Genomic DNA, 9,943 nt, shown 5'->3' on the forward strand with positions numbered 1-9,943 from the left:
ACATGTTATCAAGCCTTTCGGCTCAGGGAAGTCTGACTTCGGGGCAAGACTGGGTTGTCTGACACAGACGTAGGCACCACCGTGGTGAGCAGGACGTTCTTCCGTCCGTGCTCAGAGCTTGGCTGTCTGTTTCAACCACTGTTTGGGTCCATCAAGTTTAGAAACAAAAGAAGTGTACTAGGTGGGCTTTCTTTGACTCTGGGGGAAACACAGCAAAAGGAAACAAATTTAAGTGACCTCAAGGTCACTTGAGAGGGATGGAGAGTGGGTAGATTGGCAAGATTTGTAAATACATAAACAGTTTTCTGAATAATATGTTATTTTAAAACAACATTCACAGCCTGCTTAGTCTGTGCAGCTGTAGTCCTGCTTAATTAAAGCAGGGGTTTGGAGGGATTGACTTGTATTTGAATATACGAATTTTTCTTTCCGAGACTGCATCCAGTGGTGTGCTGATCAATGTTTAATAACAGGCTCTCTGGGAAAAACAAGAGCCCTGATTTGTAGCATTTGCTGATTTCCATGGTGTAAATACTACCATTGCTGCTGGCTCCAGGCTACCAACATGACATTACTGATCATAGAGTTGGGAAGAGTTGTTAAAGATTGGCTTTCCTGAGCCAGCACGAGCCAGTGGCTGCACATTGCTGACTGTATACCTTGTCAGAGGTCTCACTCACTATGTACTCTGGAATGTTCCCCCACCTTGCTCCCTTCCTGTCCTGAACAGAGCGGAATCCTGCAGAACCTAAGAAGTAATGGGAGCATGGGGAGTCCAAGGAGTGATAAGGCAGATTATTTTCACGGCAGTTGGAGCACCCCAACAATGGACATTGGGAGCCTGGAGTAGACACCCCGTGGACCACAGCCAAGGGCAGCCTCTCTTCAGAGAGGCCTGAATGTGCTTGCCTGTGGGTCCCAGGATGGAGTGCATTGGTGCCATGATAATTCACTGCAGCCTCGAACTCTTGGGCTCCCCCTGCTTGTTTCCTGAGTTGCTGGGACTACAGGTCCATGCCACCACACCAGGGTAATTTTTAATTTTTTTTTTTTTTTTTTTTTTTTTGGTAGAGGTGGGGGTCTCTCTATATTACCCAGGCTGGTCTTGAACTCCTGGCCTCAAGTGATCCTCCTGTCTCTGTCTCCCAAAGTGCTGGATTACAGGTATGAGTCACTGCACCCAGCCTTTTAATTATTTTTTGTATGTTTAAAAATCTTTAGCATTATAAGACATCCACTCTGCTCACCCGAAAAGATGGTGTGAGAATAATCTGAAACAACGTGTAAAACCAGAGGGTAGACTAGAAAGGGCTTTGTATCTGTAATGGGCTATTATTCATTAACATCTATGACTATTTGGACATAGTACCTAGGTCATAATTTTAAAATATATTTTTCTTACTAAAAAGTCTTTTAAAATGTAGAAAGTAAGATACATAAAAAGGGGAAATTACCTATGATCTTATGACACTTCGATGAAACTAACCCCACATATTTTATGCATACTTTCAAATTATAAAAATACTCATATGTTTCTTCTCTTCTGTACTCTGTATAGCTCACTTAACATCTCATGGATATGTCTTATTTGTCATGACATATTACTAAACAATGGTTTTGACAAATATCCTTACAGACAAAATCTTTGGGCGTATCCTTGATCATTTCCATAGGAAAAGTTCTTGGAAGTGGGTTGTCTGAATCAAAGGATATTCTTGCAGATTTTTTTAAAAGGATGAAACGAGAGCACATATGTAATGTGTTTAGTACAGTGCAGTGCCTGAGATATGTGTGTGTGCATGAGTGTATGTATGTGTGTTAAAGGCCCAATAAATGGTAGTGATTATGATCTTGTATTAATTTGGTTAGCACACTTTTGCTGTATTGTTCTTAGTGGTGTTACAGTTTTTTTCTGGGGGTATTATGAAGAGAGTGTGATGGCAGGAATCTAGGGGATCAGTTCTCTTGTCCTGTTTTGTTTTTGTTTTTTCAGACAGGGTCTTGCTCTGTCACTCAGGCTGGAATGCAGTGGCATAATTCTGGCTCTCTGCAGCCTTGACCTCCTGGGCTCAAGTGATCCTTCTGCCTCAGCTTCCCAAGTAGCTGGATGTATAAGTCTGTTCTCACACTGCTATAAAGAACTACCTGAGACTGGGTAATTTATGAAGAAAAGAGGTTTAATTGACTTGCAGTTTCTGCAGGCTTAACAGGAAGCATGACTGGGAGACCTCAGAAAACTTACAATCATGGCAGAAGGCGAAGGAGAAGCAAAGACCTTTTTCACATAGTGGCAGGAGAGAGAGAGAGAATGAGGGGAGAAGTGCCATATGCTTTTAAAGCATCAGATCTTGTGAGGACTCACTACCATGAGAACACCAAGGTTAAATCTGCCCCCATTAACCAAACCAATTACCTTCCACAAGGCCTCTCCTCCAATTCTACACAAGATTTGGGTAGGGACATAAATCCAAACCATATCTGGGACTACAAGTGCACCACCATGGCCAGCTAATTCTGTGTGTGTGTCTGTAGAGATGGTGTCTCCCTATGTTGCCCAGGCTGGACTCAAACTCCTGGGCTCAAGAGATCCTCCCACCTCAGCTTCCCAAAGTGCTCGGATTACAAGTGTAAGCCACCACACCCGGCCTGTCCTGCTCTTTCTGTTCCTTGTTACCATTTACTTTTGGTCACTTGCTTTGATAGGGTTATAGGAAGAATGTATTGATGGGCATAGGAAGAAGAGACAGATGACAAAGCCATTTGTTCTTACTTATCAATAACTTTGCGAAAAGTCTGAGTGTTAAGAAAGTTGAGTTTCAGGTTAGAAGAACTTAGGGGATTATGTGTGGATTTTACTTACCCTTTGCGGGTCTACAGGTATCTCAGCATTGCCTGAGTGTGTCCTGAGTGCCCTCCTGTCCCCAAACAGCTCTCAGCAGGCTCCCAGAGGGCAGAGCCATCCATCAAAGCTGGGCAGGCCTCCAGCTCAGGTAACCACCGCACTTACACAATTGTCCCTTACGAAAAGGCAGCGGGGAATGTGTTCTTCCTGTTTCTAGCCTCCTGAAGGTTTTCATGTCCATGCTAACCCACTGTGGGCCTGGGCCAAGGCCAACTTGCCCATCAATATTTTAAAGTAGTGGTGTTATAAAATTTATGGAAGACGCACAAAGAACAAACCCCTGAAGTGACAAGCCCGCTGAGAAGGGATATTGGCTAAAAGGAGATCTCCCACTTTGAAACAGTGTGAGATCAAGTGCCCGAGCCGGTGAGACCCTTTGTATGCATAGGGCCTGGAGCTTGGGGGAAAATCTGACCTGGTTTCAAATCCCGCCTACAACTGTTAATTTATTTGGTTATCTATTAACAGTCTCCTGGCAGCTTACTTTTATGTTTAAAATTAAGTGCTCGATTGATTATTTTCTAGAACAGTGATGGGATGTTGTTCTATACTTAAGCCAATCCATTAGTGGGCTCTCTCATTCCTGATCTCTTTTCCTTCCTTTCTTGGTTCATTTTGTGTGTGTTTGTGTGTGTGTATGTGTATGTCTGTGCATGCGTGTGTGAGCATGCGTGCATGTGTGTGCACCTGAAGTTGTGGGAGCCAGAGGATGGAGGAAGAAAGAGTCTTTATTCTGAAATCAGAGGAGAGTAGGGCTTTTATATTTCTTCCAAACTAGATATTCACAAGGAGTTTTCAGCACCCGAGGAGAGGTAGTTATTTCTTAGCATGATTCATAGATGGAAGCAGTGTCTGACTCTCTTCCATGTCAGAGGTCTTACTCACTATGGATTGGGGAATTTTATATTATGGGGATTTCATTTTATCAAAAATCTTAGCATAAGCTGCCATTTTTTGAAAACCTCTACTTTTCTTTTATCTGCTGTGGAGGCATCTTCAAATATTTCCATATTTCCAGGATTTGCTTCTGAGGATTGAGACTCAATTACTGTTTTTAAAAAATTGGGTTTATTAAATATATTGACTAGATAGAAAAAATATGACATATGTAAGGCAGAGCTCCTGACTCTTGTGCTTGGGCAGGTTCCTCGGTGTGCTTGGAACTTAACTTACCAGTTTCTTCAGCCGGGAGTGAAGCCAGGTGTGGCCTGAGCTCCCAAGCAGGTCATCTCTGGCCACCGGAACAGTGCTATCTGGGCTCCTGAGAGCAGCATGAGCAAAGGAGGATCTGACCTCTGTTTTACCGGGAAAAATGTTTGAAAACACTGGAATCAAGTGTCAAGGATGACAATTAAAAACATTCACGTCCCCAGTTCACAGCCTGAGAAGTAGTCTGTGCCATTCCTTTTTAAATCTGCCGCTTAGTTAGGGCTGATGCTCATTCCAGTATACAGATGAGAAAAGTAGGTATACATGGCTAGTTAGGAACAGTCAAGACTGAAGCAGATGTTCCTCCATTCCCAGCCTATAATAATGGCTACTTCCTTGCATGATCATGCCAGTGCAGAGTGCTGGCTTTTTACACATCAACTCTATTCATCTTTACAACAAAGCTGTGGATAGATGTTGCTATTCACATCCTCAGACTGGGCTTCTAGGATACAATGATCCAGGGAAGAAGCATTCAGGCCATCAGTGCTGAAGTGATGAAGCATCTCATCTCCTTTCTGCCTGCTGGAATGTTCTGTCTCAGAGCCAGAAGTCTCAATAAGGAAGCCCAGCCACCTCTGCCTTTGTAGTCTTATAAGCCAAGGACCCATTGGGAACAAGCAGGCAGTCTGTACTATGGAACTTGCTTTACATAGAAGTGTGTTTCTGAAAATGTCCATGGAAATGGAATGCATTAGTCTGTTTTCATACTGCTATAGAGAACTGCTTGAGACTGGGTAATTTATAAAGGAAAGAGGTTTAATTGACTCACAGTTCAGCATGGCTGGGGAGACCTCAGGAAACTTACAATCATGGCAGAAGGTGAAGGGGAAGCAAGACACCTTCTTCAAAAGATGGCAGGAAGGAGAAGTGCTGAGTGAAGGGGAAAGAGCTCCTGACTCTCGTGCTTGGGCGGGTTCCTCAGTGTGCTTAGAACTTATCAGTTTCTGTAGCCTGGAGTGTAGCCAGGTGTCACCTGAGGTGGCCTGAGTTCCCAAGCAGGTCATCTCCGGCCATTCACGTGATAGTGAATGAGAACTATCACGAGAACAGCATGGGGGAACTGCCCCCATGATGCAATTACCTTCACCTGGTCTCTCCCTTGACACATGGGGACTGTGGGGATTCTGGGGATTACAATTCGAGATGAGATTTGGGTGGCGACCAAAGCCTAACCATATCATGGAAGTTTTAAAAATCTAATTGCGTTGAACATATATTTGGGAGGGTTAGGGATCTATAGGAAACCTTCACCAAAGTAGAGAATCTTTTCCCAACACACACCTGACTTGGCCAATTTATCAATCTAGATATTTGACTCAGGCTAGAATATGTCTTGGCTCAATTGCCAAATCTTACTAAGAGTAAGGAACTGGGTTCCTCTGGGCTAAAGGCCTTCTGTTCTTAGAAGCTGGGTAATGGTAAAGAGCACAGCTGGGGCTGGGGCTGACTTACCAGGGGGTCATTCAACGCCCATTGTTACCAAAGTGTGGAGATTTCAGTTCTGCAGAACCTAATGCCTTGGCCTCAGAAGTCTTAAGTACTCAACGACTCTCGTGCTACACGGGCCTACAAAGCTTGAACAAGAGATATTTATCCTTTCACAATGCTGGAGCCCAGGAAGCCTAGAGTCAAGGCAACAACAGGGCCAGGAAAGAAACTTCCTTGGGTCTTCCAGCTTCTTGTGGCTTCAGGCATACTTTGGTTTGTGACTGCATGGCTCCATCTCTGCCTCTATCTTCACATGGCCTTCTCTCCTGTGTCTGTGTCCTCTCCTCTTCTGATTTTTTTATTTTTATTTAGTTTTATTTTTATCATAGCTGACTGCAGCCTCGCACTCCTGGGCTCAAGCAGTCTTCCCACCTTGGCCTCCCAAGTAACTGGGATTACAAGTGTGAGCCACTCTGCCCAGCTCCTCTTCTGTTTCTTGTAAGGATACTTGTCATTTGGGTTAGTACTCACCTGGATAATCCAGATAATCTTTTCAAGGTATACTTAAACTAATTGCATCTGCAAAGTTGTCTTCTCCAAAACAGGTCCCACTCAGAGGTTGTGGGGGTTAGGATGCGTTAGGATCTCTTAGGGGGGCACCATTAAACTCACTGCATGCCCCCTTCTTCCCTTTCCCTGAGACTGTTCCTGCTTAGGTTCTGTGGGCTCATCATCTTCTGCGTGTGAGGCTCCCTGCTGTGGCATACAGATGGGGTCTCAGGGCTGAGGCCAGTCACGGCTCCCATGTATCAGCTATGAGATTTAAGCAAGTAACTGAACCTCCCAGGACTCTAGCGCCTCATCTCTGACATGCAATAGTAACACCTACCCACAGTTTTGTTGTAGAGATGAACCAAGATGACGGGTAAGAAGCCAGTGCCATGGCCCAGTGTGCACTGGGGTAGCCGTTAGTGTGCGCTGGCACTGGAGGAACTTGAGCTTTGGTCCTGACTACGCCTAATTAGCCCTGTGACCTCTGGTGAGTGTCCCCTAGCCCCTGTCCAGAGCATGTGTGGAATGTGTAAAGAGGTCGAGATTAGGCAGGATAATTTCCTAGCTTTTCCAGCCACAATAGTCTTAGGCCAGAAAGACTCTGAGACCCTGGTTAATCTTATTTTTGAGCAGCTTAAGCAGCAGTCATATATATTCCTTAGACTGGGCTTCCAAAATTGCTTGGAGAATTTTGCAGAACATTTCAACATCATGTTTGCTGCTTAGGAATCATTTGGAAAATGGGGCTTCGTCCACTGGGTTGCATTTTGCCTCTCCTGAGTAGGAAACAGGTTGTGAAATCCCCGAGTTAAAGAACGGGGGTAGAGGAGGAGCTGTTTAGTTCATTCTTTTGTGTCTAAGTAAGACGCCTCAGAAACAGAGAAGTCATGCAGTGTTAAATCTGACAGGACAGAGGTTATCCTGGCACCTGGGCAGGGCCTGTGCAGAGTAGGCCCTCAGAAAGCACCAGGACCATTCAACTTTCAGAAATGGGAGCTCAAAGAGGTGAAGTGACTTGACCAAGGTCACACAGAGTTGGTCTTCCAATTCTAAGGCCAGGATTTTTTCTTTCTAGGGTTCTTTCTAGGATTCTTATTTCATCTGAAATTGCGTTGGGGTGCCACTGTTGAGGACACATTTTTATTAGACACAGTTGTGCTATTGTTCAGATAGAGTTAAAAATATATTCATAGCTCCCAGAGACATTATAATCTAGTGCAAAGTTAAAAAGAAAGGAGAAACCTGGATGAGATAGAGCAGAGATTCTTCCAGATGCAACATCCATGATGAAGATCTAGATGCACCTACACAATTTTTCAATTTCACTGTAGAAGGCACAAAGGCCAGGCACGGTGGCTCATGCCTGTAATCACAGCACTTTGGGAGACTGAGGCAAGAGGGTCACTTCAAACCAGGAGTTCGAGACTAGCCTGGGCAACAAAGTAAGACCTCATTTCTACAAAATTTAAAAAGAATAGCTGAAAGTGGTGGCGTGCACCTGTGGTCCCAGCTACTTGGGAGGCTGAGGCAGGAGGACTACATGAGCCCAGGAGGTCAGGGCTTCAGTGAGCCGTGATTGTGCCACTACACTCCAGCCTAAGTGGCACCGTGAGATCTTGTCTAAAAAACAAACAAAAAGGCTGGGCGCAGTGGCTCACACCTGTAATTCCAGCACTTTGGGAGACCAAGGCAGGAGGATCACGAGGTCTGGAGGTCGAGACCATCCTGGCTAACAAGGTGAAACCCCGTCTGTACTAAAAAATACAAAAAATTTGCTGGACTTGGTGGCACACGCCTGTAGTCCCAGCTACTCAGGAGGCTGAGGCAGGAGAATGGTGTGAACCCGGGAGGCGGAGCTTGCAGTGAGCCAAGATTGCACCACAGCACTCCAGCCTGGGCAGCGGAGCCAGACTCCATCTCAAAAACAAACAAACAAACAACAACAAACAAACAAACAAAAAAAAGAAAAGAAGACACATTTTAATTGCAAACCCAGTCTTCATTTAAAAGGGGATCTCTTTTTCACTCTCTACGGAACATTTTCTACTACAGACGTAGTTGGCAGACTTCTCAAGATCTATTACCCAACATCAGTGTGCTATCTAGACATCTAGAAACACACTTCAATATTTCTTCTTTAAGAAACCAAAACTTCAATAGTCATGAAAAACAGGAGCACCTCCTGCTCAGCTCTATAACTATTTGAACAGTATTTCTCATCAATTCAGAAATTAGTCTGGCCTTTGCCCTGGGGACATGTATGCCAGGTATTAAGGACTGTTGAGGGACAATCTGTGTCACAGGGAAGGTGACATCTCTTCTACAGGATGTGGCCTTCCTTGTGGGGCCGGTCTTTTACCTATATGACAAGTCCTCATCTTCCTTATCTGGCTGCCTGCCCTAGGGACTTTCTGCCTGTCTCTGAGGATGGTTCTGGTGGCCAAGGAGGAAGCTCTTGGCCTTCAGTTGCTCTCCCATGTCTGTCCATGGTAGGCTTAGCACAGAGCAAACCTTTAGAAAGGAAAATGCTGGATTTCCCTATGGTGCTGTGGTATTGACCAGCGTGTGTGTGAGTGTGTGTTTGTGTATAGACAGGGGGTGAGAGGAAGGGAGGAAACAAATGTATAAATCACATCTTGCAAATCCTTCCATTCTTAGCCAGCTGTAAACTCATGTCTTTGCTTTTCTCAAGCTTTGATTTATGTATTGGGATCATGGGGTTTGTGTCCCTTCTTCTGGCTGTAAGTTTGGATTTAGCAGGGTGCTCCATAAAAATGTTATGTGATTTGCATGCTCTGGGCTGATTGAGTTGCATTCTTTATAGGATCGTTTTTTAGATGGATGGTCTCTGTGGGCCTCCATTCTTTTGTTTTCTGGGGTTCAAAGGTTACATCAAAAACCTCCCGGCCTGCTGCCTGATGTGACCTTTGAACTCTGAAGGGCACAAGATCATCAGGCCATAAAATAAGGCACAAACACTAAAGGTGTCATTCTGATTGTCCTCAAAGGACAGGAGTTTAAGGCTTGGCCACATGATTCAGGGTAGAGGAAATACTGAGAGAGCAAAATTCAGGGAGCATCAAACAATGAAATCTCAAACCATAGCCAGGAAGGATGTAAAAACGCCTCTGGGGCTGGACACTGGGATAATTGCTAGCAATGTCAGCCATATGTTTCTACAGTGATTTCTGGTAAGACAGCCCCTGAAAGCTCAACCATGCAGACTGCCAGGCTATTTTTTTCATTGCATCACCACCAGTGGGTCCCTGTTACTGTACACTGCCTGCCCTGGCCCGCGTAAGGCCAGCAGGAGGGCACTGGGAGGGACTACATGCTGGCATAGCGGAGTTCAGACTCATAGGAAGGACATCAGGGCGAGGCTGAAATCCGAGAGCTGCAACCCGGTGGTTTGGAAGGAAGAGCTCTATCTTTGCTGTTGGTTTTTTAAAAGGAGAAGAAACACTGGCTTGGAGTCAAACCTCCCAAGCGTATGTCATTGGGAAGGGGAAGATCTCTTTGGATAATGATAAATGTCTCCTGGTGGCCGGCTCGAATTTCAGGGCCAGTCAAAACATACATGCAAGGGAAATGCAGCGGAGCCCTACAGGGCCCAGCTTGGAAATTGCAGATAAATAAATCTGAACAGATAAATTAGCCAGAATATTCTAAAACCATAAATGAACTTCTACTGATTTATGCAGAGGTCTCCAAGGTGTTTGGAAAATGCGTGTAAGGAGCATTTACACTCCCTAGTGGCATGGAAAGTCTTTCACGGCAGCAGGAAGCAGCGAAGCAAGCATGGCGGGAAGCCTGCAGCTGCGAGTAACCTGCCGTCCTAGAAAAAGCTCG

This window comes from Piliocolobus tephrosceles, chromosome 18 (assembly GCF_002776525.5).
Source record: "Piliocolobus tephrosceles isolate RC106 chromosome 18, ASM277652v3, whole genome shotgun sequence".
Lineage (NCBI taxonomy): Eukaryota > Metazoa > Chordata > Mammalia > Primates > Cercopithecidae > Piliocolobus > Piliocolobus tephrosceles.